The sequence below is a fragment of the Electrophorus electricus genome, chromosome 3, assembly GCF_041902795.1.
Source record: "Electrophorus electricus isolate QZ-2024a chromosome 3, ASM4190279v1, whole genome shotgun sequence".
Taxonomy (NCBI): domain Eukaryota; kingdom Metazoa; phylum Chordata; class Actinopteri; order Gymnotiformes; family Gymnotidae; genus Electrophorus; species Electrophorus electricus.
This window is the reverse complement of record NC_137499.1, coordinates 10,152,639-10,165,686: the sequence shown is the minus strand read 5'-3', so window position 1 is coordinate 10,165,686 and position 13,048 is coordinate 10,152,639. Positions and strand designations below refer to the sequence as shown.

The window sequence follows — 13,048 nt, the reverse complement described above, 5'->3', positions numbered from 1 at the left end:
CTCCTCTTAAAAATACAGTTCTAATGACGTTGAACACCCAGTTAAAATGGATTCACTCAACAAAGGGACTAACAGAAGACGCTTTTGGCTCGCAAATGTAAAGGAGGAACTCCATCATCCTTTCGCTTAACAGCCGAGCGCGCTTACCGATCGCATCACAGAGAAAACAAAGTCCCAGTATTTCTTCCACTTCTATGAAAATAAATTCCCACAACCTTGTCCTGTTTGATGACTTCTGGTGTAACGAGGAGCCACTGCAACGAGAAAGGAGCATCAGGGTCAATATCGCTTTTCTGCTTGCTCTTCTCTGAATGACCTTTTGTTGGGTTTCTTGTATGTCGCAACCAGCAGCAGAGCAAATGATGCAATATTAAGACCAACTTCATACATAGATTTGGTCTTTTTGTCCACGAAACACCATCATATATAATTACCAGCCCTGGGTTTCTTATATTATGAGCTTGTTTACGCATGTTCCGTCCATTTGTATCGATTATCTGAATTACGTGTGGTTAGACTTTCTCCTCTTAAAAATACAGTTCTAATGACGTTGAACACCCAGTTAAAATGGATTCACTCAACAAAGGGACTAACAGAAGACGCTTTTGGCTCGCAAATGTAAAGGAGGAACTCCATTATCCTTTCGCTTAACAGCCGAGCGCGCTTACCGATCGTATCACAGAGAAAAGAGAGTCCCAGTATTTCTTCCACTCCTATGAAAATAAATTCCCACAACCTTGTCCTGTTTGATGACTTCTGGTGTAACGAGGAGCCACTGCAACGAGAAAGGAGCATCAGGGTCAATATCGCTTTTCTGCTTGCTCTTCTCTGAATGACCTTTTGTTGGGTTTCTTGTATGTCGCAACCAGCAGCAGAGCAAATGATGCAATATTAAGACCAACTTCATACATAGATTTGGTCTTTTTGTCCACGAAACACCATCATATATAATTACCAGCCCTGGGTTTCTTATATTATGAGCTTGTTTACGCATGTTCCGTCCATTTGTATCGATTATCTGAATTACGTGTGGTTAGACTTTCTCCTCTTAAAAATACAGTTCTAATGACGTTGAACACCCAGTTAAAATGGATTCACTCAACAAAGGGACTAACAGAAGACGCTTTTGGCTCGCAAATGTAAAGGAGGAACTCCATCATCCTTTCGCTTAACAGCCGAGCGCGCTTACCGATCGCATCACAGAGAAAACAAAGTCCCAGTATTTCTTCCACTTCTATGAAAATAAATTCCCACAACCTTGTCCTGTTTGATGACTTCTGGTGTAACGATGAGCCACTGCAACGAGAAAGGAGCATCAGGGTCAATATCGCTTTTCTGCTTGCTCTTCTCTGAATGACCTTTTGTTGGGTTTCTTGTATGTCGCAACCAGCAGCAGAGCAAATGATGCAATATTAAGACCAACTTCATACATAGATTTGGTCTTTTTGTCCACGAAACACCATCATATATAATTACCAGCCCTGGGTTTCTTATATTATGAGCTTGTTTACGCATGTTCCGTCCATTTGTATCGATTATCTGAATTACGTGTGGTTAGACTTTCTCCTCTTAAAAATACAGTTCTAATGACGTTGAACACCCAGTTAAAATGGATTCACTCAACAAAGGGACTAACAGAAGACGCTTTTGGCTCGCAAATGTAAAGGAGGAACTCCATTATCCTTTCGCTTAACAGCCGAGCGCGCTTACCGATCGTATCACAGAGAAAAGAGAGTCCCAGTATTTCTTCCACTCCTATGAAAATAAATTCCCACAACCTTGTCCTGTTTGATGACTTCTGGTGTAACGAGGAGCCACTGCAACGAGAAAGGAGCATCAGGGTCAATATCGCTTTTCTGCTTGCTCTTCTCTGAATGACCTTTTGTTGGGTTTCTTGTATGTCGCAACCAGCAGCAGAGCAAATGATGCAATATTAAGACCAACTTCATACATAGATTTGGTCTTTTTGTCCACGAAACACCATCATATATAATTACCAGCCCTGGGTTTCTTATATTATGAGCTTGTTTACGCATGTTCCGTCCATTTGTATCGATTATCTGAATTACGTGTGGTTAGACTTTCTCCTCTTAAAAATACAGTTCTAATGACGTTGAACACCCAGTTAAAATGGATTCACTCAACAAAGGGACTAACAGAAGACGCTTTTGGCTCGCAAATGTAGAGGAACTCCATTATCCTTTCGCTTAACAGCCGAGCGCGCTTACCGATCGTATCACAGAGAAAAGAGAGTCCCAGTATTTCTTCCACTTCTCTGAAAATAAATTCACACAACTTTGTTTTCTCTGTGATGCGATTGCTGTTCCATTGCTTTTGAAGTAACGACGAGCCACTGCAAAGAGAAAGCAGCATCAGGGTCAATATCCCTTTTCTACTGCTTTACACTCCCAAGTGTACATGAAAGGGGTTAAAATCTTAGAAGGAGGCACTCCATTATTAGGCACATGAATGGAACAGGTGTTAGCTGAGTTATTGGTACTTGAGACTCCCAAGCTGCAGATCACCAGAGCGCGAGCACCAGGTTAAGTATGCTTTTAATGTTAAATTTCTTGACTCTGTGCAACACACCGCAAGCATCGCTAACGTCCAGCTGAACATATCAGCGTTAATGGGCTGCGAGAGCAAACGCGTGAAAAAGCAGAGTACGGTTGCCTGGCTAGCTCAGTCGGTAGAGCATGAGACTCTTAATCTCAGGGTCGTGGGTTCAAGCCCCACGTTGGGCGTGATGTTATCTCTCTTTGTCTTTCAGAGTTGAGTAGAACTATTTCAAGCAATCTAAGACTTTGCTAGTGAAAAAACAAAACACAGCAACTACCCGGTCAGCGTCCCTGGGTGGGCTTGAACCACCATCCTTTCGGTTAACAGCCGAACGCGCTAACCTATTGCGCCACAGAGACATGTGTTACTGTTTATACAGTTCACGCCAGCAGCTGAGCAAATGATGCAATATTAAGACCAAATGTAAAGGAGGAACTCCATCATCCTTTCGCTTAAGAGCCGAGCGCGCTTACCGATCGCATCACAGAGAAAACAAAGTCCCAGTATTTCTTCCACTTCTATGAAAATAAATTCCCACAACCTTGTCCTGTTTGATGACTTCTGGTGTAACGAGGAGCCACTGCAACGAGAAAGGAGCATCAGGGTCAATATCGCTTTTCTGCTTGCTCTTCTCTCAATGACCTTTTGTTGGGTTTCTTGTATGTCGCAACCAGCAGCAGAGCAAATGATGCAATATTAAGACCAACTTCATACATAGATTTGGTCTTTTTGTCCACGAAACACCATCATATATAATTACCAGCCCTGGGTTTCTTATATTATGAGCTTGTTTACGCATGTTCCGTCCATTTGTATCGATTATCTGAATTACGTGTGGTTAGACTTTCTCCTCTTAAAAATACAGTTCTAATGACGTTGAACACCCAGTTAAAATGGATTCACTCAACAAAGGGACTAACAGAAGACGCTTTTGGCTCGCAAATGTAAAGGAGGAACTCCATTATCCTTTCGCTTAACAGCCGAGCGCGCTTACCGATCGTATCACAGAGAAAAGAGAGTCCCAGTATTTCTTCCACTCCTATGAAAATAAATTCCCACAACCTTGTCCTGTTTGATGACTTCTGGTGTAACGAGGAGCCACTGCAACGAGAAAGGAGCATCAGGGTCAATATCGCTTTTCTGCTTGCTCTTCTCTGAATGACCTTTTGTTGGGTTTCTTGTATGTCGCAACCAGCAGCAGAGCAAATGATGCAATATTAAGACCAACTTCATACATAGATTTGGTCTTTTTGTCCACGAAACACCATCATATATAATTACCAGCCCTGGGTTTCTTATATTATGAGCTTGTTTACGCATGTTCCGTCCATTTGTATCGACTATCTGAATTACGTGTGGTTAGACTTTCTCCTCTTAAAAATACAGTTCTAATGACGTTGAACACCCAGTTAAAATGGATTCACTCAACAAAGGGACTAACAGAAGACGCTTTTGGCTCGCAAATGTAAAGGAGGAACTCCATTATCCTTTCGCTTAACAGCCGAGCGCGCTTACCGATCGTATCACAGAGAAAAGAGTCCCAGTATTTCTTCCACTTCTCTGAAAATAAATTCACACAACCTTGTCCTGTTTGATGACTTCTGGTGTAACGAGGAGCCACTGCAACGAGAAAGGAGCATCAGGGTCAATATCGCTTTTCTGCTTGCTCTTCTCTGAATGACCTTTTGTTGGGTTTCTTGTATGTCGCAACCAGCAGCAGAGCAAATGATGCAATATTAAGACCAACTTCATACATAGATTTGGTCTTTTTGTCCACGAAACACCATCATATATAATTACCAGCCCTGGGTTTCTTATATTATGAGCTTGTTTACGCATGTTCCGTCCATTTGTATCGATTATCTGAATTACGTGTGGTTAGACTTTCTCCTCTTAAAAATACAGTTCTAATGACGTTGAACACCCAGTTAAAATGGATTCACTCAACAAAGGGACTAACAGAAGACGCTTTTGGCTCGCAAATGTAAAGGAGGAACTCCATTATCCTTTCGCTTAACAGCCGAGCGCGCTTACCGATCGTATCACAGAGAAAAGAGAGTCCCAGTATTTCTTCCACTTCTATGAAAATAAATTCCCACAACCTTGTCCTGTTTGATGACTTCTGGTGTAACGAGGAGCCACTGCAACGAGAAAGGAGCATCAGGGTCAATATCGCTTTTCTGCTTGCTCTTCTCTGAATGACCTTTTGTTGGGTTTCTTGTATGTCGCAACCAGCAGCAGAGCAAATGATGCAATATTAAGACCAACTTCATACATAGATTTGGTCTTTTTGTCCACGAAACACCATCATATATAATTACCAGCCCTGGGTTTCTTATATTATGAGCTTGTTTACGCATGTTCCGTCCATTTGTATCGATTATCTGAATTACGTGTGGTTAGACTTTCTCCTCTTAAAAATACAGTTCTAATGACGTTGAACACCCAGTTAAAATGGATTCACTCAACAAAGGGACTAACAGAAGACGCTTTTGGCTCGCAAATGTAAAGGAGGAACTCCATCATCCTTTCGCTTAACAGCCGAGCGCGCTTACCGATCGCATCACAGAGAAAACAAAGTCCCAGTATTTCTTCCACTTCTATGAAAATAAATTCCCACAACCTTGTCCTGTTTGATGACTTCTGGTGTAACGAGGAGCCACTGCAACGAGAAAGGAGCATCAGGGTCAATATCGCTTTTCTGCTTGCTCTTCTCTGAATGACCTTTTGTTGGGTTTCTTGTATGTCGCAACCAGCAGCAGAGCAAATGATGCAATATTAAGACCAACTTCATACATAGATTTGGTCTTTTTGTCCACGAAACACCATCATATATAATTACCAGCCCTGGGTTTCTTATATTATGAGCTTGTTTATGCATGTTCCGTCCATTTGTATCGATTATCTGAATTACGTGTGGTTAGACTTTCTCCTCTTAAAAATACAGTTCTAATGACGTTGAACACCCAGTTAAAATGGATTCACTCAACAAAGGGACTAACAGAAGACGCTTTTGGCTCGCAAATGTAAAGGAGGAACTCCATTATCCTTTCGCTTAACAGCCGAGCGCGCTTACCGATCGTATCACAGAGAAAAGAGAGTCCCAGTATTTCTTCCACTTCTATGAAAATAAATTCCCACAACCTTGTCCTGTTTGATGACTTCTGGTGTAACGAGGAGCCACTGCAACGAGAAAGGAGCATCAGGGTCAATATCGCTTTTCTGCTTGCTCTTCTCTGAATGACCTTTTGTTGGGTTTCTTGTATGTCGCAACCAGCAGCAGAGCAAATGATGCAATATTAAGACCAACTTCATACATAGATTTGGTCTTTTTGTCCACGAAACACCATCATATATAATTACCAGCCCTGGGTTTCTTATATTATGAGCTTGTTTACGCATGTTCCGTCCATTTGTATCGATTATCTGAATTACGTGTGGTTAGACTTTCTCCTCTTAAAAATACAGTTCTAATGACGTTGAACACCCAGTTAAAATGGATTCACTCAACAAAGGGACTAACAGAAGACGCTTTTGGCTCGCAAATGTAAAGGAGGAACTCCATCATCCTTTCGCTTAACAGCCGAGCGCGCTTACCGATCGCATCACAGAGAAAACAAAGTCCCAGTATTTCTTCCACTTCTATGAAAATAAATTCCCACAACCTTGTCCTGTTTGATGACTTCTGGTGTAACGAGGAGCCACTGCAACGAGAAAGGAGCATCAGGGTCAATATCGCTTTTCTGCTTGCTCTTCTCTGAATGACCTTTTGTTGGGTTTCTTGTATGTCGCAACCAGCAGCAGAGCAAATGATGCAATATTAAGACCAACTTCATACATAGATTTGGTCTTTTTGTCCACGAAACACCATCATATATAATTACCAGCCCTGGGTTTCTTATATTATGAGCTTGTTTACGCATGTTCCGTCCATTTGTATCGATTATCTGAATTACGTGTGGTTAGACTTTCTCCTCTTAAAAATACAGTTCTAATGACGTTGAACACCCAGTTAAAATGGATTCACTCAACAAAGGGACTAACAGAAGACGCTTTTGGCTCGCAAATGTAAAGGAGGAACTCCATTATCCTTTCGCTTAACAGCCGAGCGCGCTTACCGATCGTATCACAGAGAAAAGAGAGTCCCAGTATTTCTTCCACTTCTATGAAAATAAATTCCCACAACCTTGTCCTGTTTGATGACTTCTGGTGTAACGAGGAGCCACTGCAACGAGAAAGGAGCATCAGGGTCAATATCGCTTTTCTGCTTGCTCTTCTCTGAATGACCTTTTGTTGGGTTTCTTGTATGTCGCAACCAGCAGCAGAGCAAATGATGCAATATTAAGACCAACTTCATACATAGATTTGGTCTTTTTGTCCACGAAACACCATCATATATAATTACCAGCCCTGGGTTTCTTATATTATGAGCTTGTTTACGCATGTTCCGTCCATTTGTATCGATTATCTGAATTACGTGTGGTTAGACTTTCTCCTCTTAAAAATACAGTTCTAATGACGTTGAACACCCAGTTAAAATGGATTCACTCAACAAAGGGACTAACAGAAGACGCTTTTGGCTCGCAAATGTAAAGGAGGAACTCCATTATCCTTTCGCTTAACAGCCGAGCGCGCTTACCGATCGTATCACAGAGAAAAGAGAGTCCCAGTATTTCTTCCACTCCTATGAAAATAAATTCCCACAACCTTGTCCTGTTTGATGACTTCTGGTGTAACGAGGAGCCACTGCAACGAGAAAGGAGCATCAGGGTCAATATCGCTTTTCTGCTTGCTCTTCTCTGAATGACCTTTTGTTGGGTTTCTTGTATGTCGCAACCAGCAGCAGAGCAAATGATGCAATATTAAGACCAACTTCATACATAGATTTGGTCTTTTTGTCCACGAAACACCATCATATATAATTACCAGCCCTGGGTTTCTTATATTATGAGCTTGTTTACGCATGTTCCGTCCATTTGTATCGATTATCTGAATTACGTGTGGTTAGACTTTCTCCTCTTAAAAATACAGTTCTAATGACGTTGAACACCCAGTTAAAATGGATTCACTCAACAAAGGGACTAACAGAAGACGCTTTTGGCTCGCAAATGTAAAGGAGGAACTCCATCATCCTTTCGCTTAACAGCCGAGCGCGCTTACCGATCGCATCACAGAGAAAACAAAGTCCCAGTATTTCTTCCACTTCTATGAAAATAAATTCCCACAACCTTGTCCTGTTTGATGACTTCTGGTGTAACGAGGAGCCACTGCAACGAGAAAGGAGCATCAGGGTCAATATCGCTTTTCTGCTTGCTCTTCTCTGAATGACCTTTTGTTGGGTTTCTTGTATGTCGCAACCAGCAGCAGAGCAAATGATGCAATATTAAGACCAACTTCATACATAGATTTGGTCTTTTTGTCCACGAAACACCATCATATATAATTACCAGCCCTGGGTTTCTTATATTATGAGCTTGTTTACGCATGTTCCGTCCATTTGTATCGATTATCTGAATTACGTGTGGTTAGACTTTCTCCTCTTAAAAATACAGTTCTAATGACGTTGAACACCCAGTTAAAATGGATTCACTCAACAAAGGGACTAACAGAAGACGCTTTTGGCTCGCAAATGTAAAGGAGGAACTCCATTATCCTTTCGCTTAACAGCCGAGCGCGCTTACCGATCGTATCACAGAGAAAAGAGAGTCCCAGTATTTCTTCCACTTCTATAAAAATAAATTCCCACAACCTTGTCCTGTTTGATGACTTCTGGTGTAACGAGGAGCCACTGCAACGAGAAAGGAGCATCAGGGTCAATATCGCTTTTCTGCTTGCTCTTCTCTGAATGACCTTTTGTTGGGTTTCTTGTATGTCGCAACCAGCAGCAGAGCAAATGATGCAATATTAAGACCAACTTCATACATAGATTTGGTCTTTTTGTCCACGAAACACCATCATATATAATTACCAGCCCTGGGTTTCTTATATTATGAGCTTGTTTACGCATGTTCCGTCCATTTGTATCGATTATCTGAATTACGTGTGGTTAGACTTTCTCCTCTTAAAAATACAGTTCTAATGACGTTGAACACCCAGTTAAAATGGATTCACTCAACAAAGGGACTAACAGAAGACGCTTTTGGCTCGCAAATGTAAAGGAGGAACTCCATCATCCTTTCGCTTAACAGCCGAGCGCGCTTACCGATCGCATCACAGAGAAAACAAAGTCCCAGTATTTCTTCCACTTCTATGAAAATAAATTCCCACAACCTTGTCCTGTTTGATGACTTCTGGTGTAACGATGAGCCACTGCAACGAGAAAGGAGCATCAGGGTCAATATCGCTTTTCTGCTTGCTCTTCTCTGAATGACCTTTTGTTGGGTTTCTTGTATGTCGCAACCAGCAGCAGAGCAAATGATGCAATATTAAGACCAACTTCATACATAGATTTGGTCTTTTTGTCCACGAAACACCATCATATATAATTACCAGCCCTGGGTTTCTTATATTATGAGCTTGTTTACGCATGTTCCGTCCATTTGTATCGATTATCTGAATTACGTGTGGTTAGACTTTCTCCTCTTAAAAATACAGTTCTAATGACGTTGAACACCCAGTTAAAATGGATTCACTCAACAAAGGGACTAACAGAAGACGCTTTTGGCTCGCAAATGTAAAGGAGGAACTCCATTATCCTTTCGCTTAACAGCCGAGCGCGCTTACCGATCGTATCACAGAGAAAAGAGAGTCCCAGTATTTCTTCCACTCCTATGAAAATAAATTCCCACAACCTTGTCCTGTTTGATGACTTCTGGTGTAACGAGGAGCCACTGCAACGAGAAAGGAGCATCAGGGTCAATATCGCTTTTCTGCTTGCTCTTCTCTGAATGACCTTTTGTTGGGTTTCTTGTATGTCGCAACCAGCAGCAGAGCAAATGATGCAATATTAAGACCAACTTCATACATAGATTTGGTCTTTTTGTCCACGAAACACCATCATATATAATTACCAGCCCTGGGTTTCTTATATTATGAGCTTGTTTACGCATGTTCCGTCCATTTGTATCGACTATCTGAATTACGTGTGGTTAGACTTTCTCCTCTTAAAAATACAGTTCTAATGACGTTGAACACCCAGTTAAAATGGATTCACTCAACAAAGGGACTAACAGAAGACGCTTTTGGCTCGCAAATGTAAAGGAGGAACTCCATCATCCTTTCGCTTAACAGCCGAGCGCGCTTACCGATCGCATCACAGAGAAAACAAAGTCCCAGTATTTCTTCCACTTCTATGAAAATAAATTCCCACAACCTTGTCCTGTTTGATGACTTCTGGTGTAACGAGGAGCCACTGCAACGAGAAAGGAGCATCAGGGTCAATATCGCTTTTCTGCTTGCTCTTCTCTGAATGACCTTTTGTTGGGTTTCTTGTATGTCGCAACCAGCAGCAGAGCAAATGATGCAATATTAAGACCAACTTCATACATAGATTTGGTCTTTTTGTCCACGAAACACCATCATATATAATTACCAGCCCTGGGTTTCTTATATTATGAGCTTGTTTACGCATGTTCCGTCCATTTGTATCGATTATCTGAATTACGTGTGGTTAGACTTTCTCCTCTTAAAAATACAGTTCTAATGACGTTGAACACCCAGTTAAAATGGATTCACTCAACAAAGGGACTAACAGAAGACGCTTTTGGCTCGCAAATGTAAAGGAGGAACTCCATTATCCTTTCGCTTAACAGCCGAGCGCGCTTACCGATCGTATCACAGAGAAAAGAGAGTCCCAGTATTTCTTCCACTTCTATGAAAATAAATTCCCACAACCTTGTCCTGTTTGATGACTTCTGGTGTAACGAGGAGCCACTGCAACGAGAAAGGAGCATCAGGGTCAATATCGCTTTTCTGCTTGCTCTTCTCTGAATGACCTTTTGTTGGGTTTCTTGTATGTCGCAACCAGCAGCAGAGCAAATGATGCAATATTAAGACCAACTTCATACATAGATTTGGTCTTTTTGTCCACGAAACACCATCATATATAATTACCAGCCCTGGGTTTCTTATATTATGAGCTTGTTTACGCATGTTCCGTCCATTTGTATCGATTATCTGAATTACGTGTGGTTAGACTTTCTCCTCTTAAAAATACAGTTCTAATGACGTTGAACACCCAGTTAAAATGGATTCACTCAACAAAGGGACTAACAGAAGACGCTTTTGGCTCGCAAATGTAAAGGAGGAACTCCATCATCCTTTCGCTTAACAGCCGAGCGCGCTTACCGATCGCATCACAGAGAAAACAAAGTCCCAGTATTTCTTCCACTTCTATGAAAATAAATTCCCACAACCTTGTCCTGTTTGATGACTTCTGGTGTAACGAGGAGCCACTGCAACGAGAAAGGAGCATCAGGGTCAATATCGCTTTTCTGCTTGCTCTTCTCTGAATGACCTTTTGTTGGGTTTCTTGTATGTCGCAACCAGCAGCAGAGCAAATGATGCAATATTAAGACCAACTTCATACATAGATTTGGTCTTTTTGTCCACGAAACACCATCATATATAATTACCAGCCCTGGGTTTCTTATATTATGAGCTTGTTTACGCATGTTCCGTCCATTTGTATCGATTATCTGAATTACGTGTGGTTAGACTTTCTCCTCTTAAAAATACAGTTCTAATGACGTTGAACACCCAGTTAAAATGGATTCACTCAACAAAGGGACTAACAGAAGACGCTTTTGGCTCGCAAATGTAAAGGAGGAACTCCATTATCCTTTCGCTTAACAGCCGAGCGCGCTTACCGATCGTATCACAGAGAAAAGAGAGTCCCAGTATTTCTTCCACTCCTATGAAAATAAATTCCCACAACCTTGTCCTGTTTGATGACTTCTGGTGTAACGAGGAGCCACTGCAACGAGAAAGGAGCATCAGGGTCAATATCGCTTTTCTGCTTGCTCTTCTCTGAATGACCTTTTGTTGGGTTTCTTGTATGTCGCAACCAGCAGCAGAGCAAATGATGCAATATTAAGACCAACTTCATACATAGATTTGGTCTTTTTGTCCACGAAACACCATCATATATAATTACCAGCCCTGGGTTTCTTATATTATGAGCTTGTTTACGCATGTTCCGTCCATTTGTATCGACTATCTGAATTACGTGTGGTTAGACTTTCTCCTCTTAAAAATACAGTTCTAATGACGTTGAACACCCAGTTAAAATGGATTCACTCAACAAAGGGACTAACAGAAGACGCTTTTGGCTCGCAAATGTAAAGGAGGAACTCCATTATCCTTTCGCTTAACAGCCGAGCGCGCTTACCGATCGTATCACAGAGAAAAGAGTCCCAGTATTTCTTCCACTTCTCTGAAAATAAATTCACACAACCTTGTCCTGTTTGATGACTTCTGGTGTAACGAGGAGCCACTGCAACGAGAAAGGAGCATCAGGGTCAATATCGCTTTTCTGCTTGCTCTTCTCTGAATGACCTTTTGTTGGGTTTCTTGTATGTCGCAACCAGCAGCAGAGCAAATGATGCAATATTAAGACCAACTTCATACATAGATTTGGTCTTTTTGTCCACGAAACACCATCATATATAATTACCAGCCCTGGGTTTCTTATATTATGAGCTTGTTTACGCATGTTCCGTCCATTTGTATCGATTATCTGAATTACGTGTGGTTAGACTTTCTCCTCTTAAAAATACAGTTCTAATGACGTTGAACACCCAGTTAAAATGGATTCACTCAACAAAGGGACTAACAGAAGACGCTTTTGGCTCGCAAATGTAAAGGAGGAACTCCATTATCCTTTCGCTTAACAGCCGAGCGCGCTTACCGATCGTATCACAGAGAAAAGAGAGTCCCAGTATTTCTTCCACTTCTATGAAAATAAATTCCCACAACCTTGTCCTGTTTGATGACTTCTGGTGTAACGAGGAGCCACTGCAACGAGAAAGGAGCATCAGGGTCAATATCGCTTTTCTGCTTGCTCTTCTCTGAATGACCTTTTGTTGGGTTTCTTGTATGTCGCAACCAGCAGCAGAGCAAATGATGCAATATTAAGACCAACTTCATACATAGATTTGGTCTTTTTGTCCACGAAACACCATCATATATAATTACCAGCCCTGGGTTTCTTATATTATGAGCTTGTTTACGCATGTTCCGTCCATTTGTATCGATTATCTGAATTACGTGTGGTTAGACTTTCTCCTCTTAAAAATACAGTTCTAATGACGTTGAACACCCAGTTAAAATGGATTCACTCAACAAAGGGACTAACAGAAGACGCTTTTGGCTCGCAAATGTAAAGGAGGAACTCCATCATCCTTTCGCTTAACAGCCGAGCGCGCTTACCGATCGCATCACAGAGAAAACAAAGTCCCAGTATTTCTTCCACTTCTATGAAAATAAATTCCCACAACCTTGTCCTGTTTGATGACTTCTGGTGTAACGAGGAGCCACTGCAACGAGAAAG

General features: G+C 41.5%; 2 non-coding genes across 2 annotated transcripts; one reads left to right on the top strand and one right to left on the bottom strand.

Annotated features, from left to right (window-relative positions):
• Window positions 1–2,671: 2,671 nt before the first annotated feature.
• Window positions 2,672–2,744, top strand: trnak-cuu (transfer RNA lysine (anticodon CUU)). Its single transcript has one exon. It is a non-coding gene; the product is annotated as a tRNA-Lys (tRNA).
• Window positions 2,745–2,844: 100 nt separating this feature from the next.
• Window positions 2,845–2,918, bottom strand: trnan-guu (transfer RNA asparagine (anticodon GUU)). Its single transcript has one exon. It is a non-coding gene; the product is annotated as a tRNA-Asn (tRNA).
• Window positions 2,919–13,048: the final 10,130 nt, after the last annotated feature.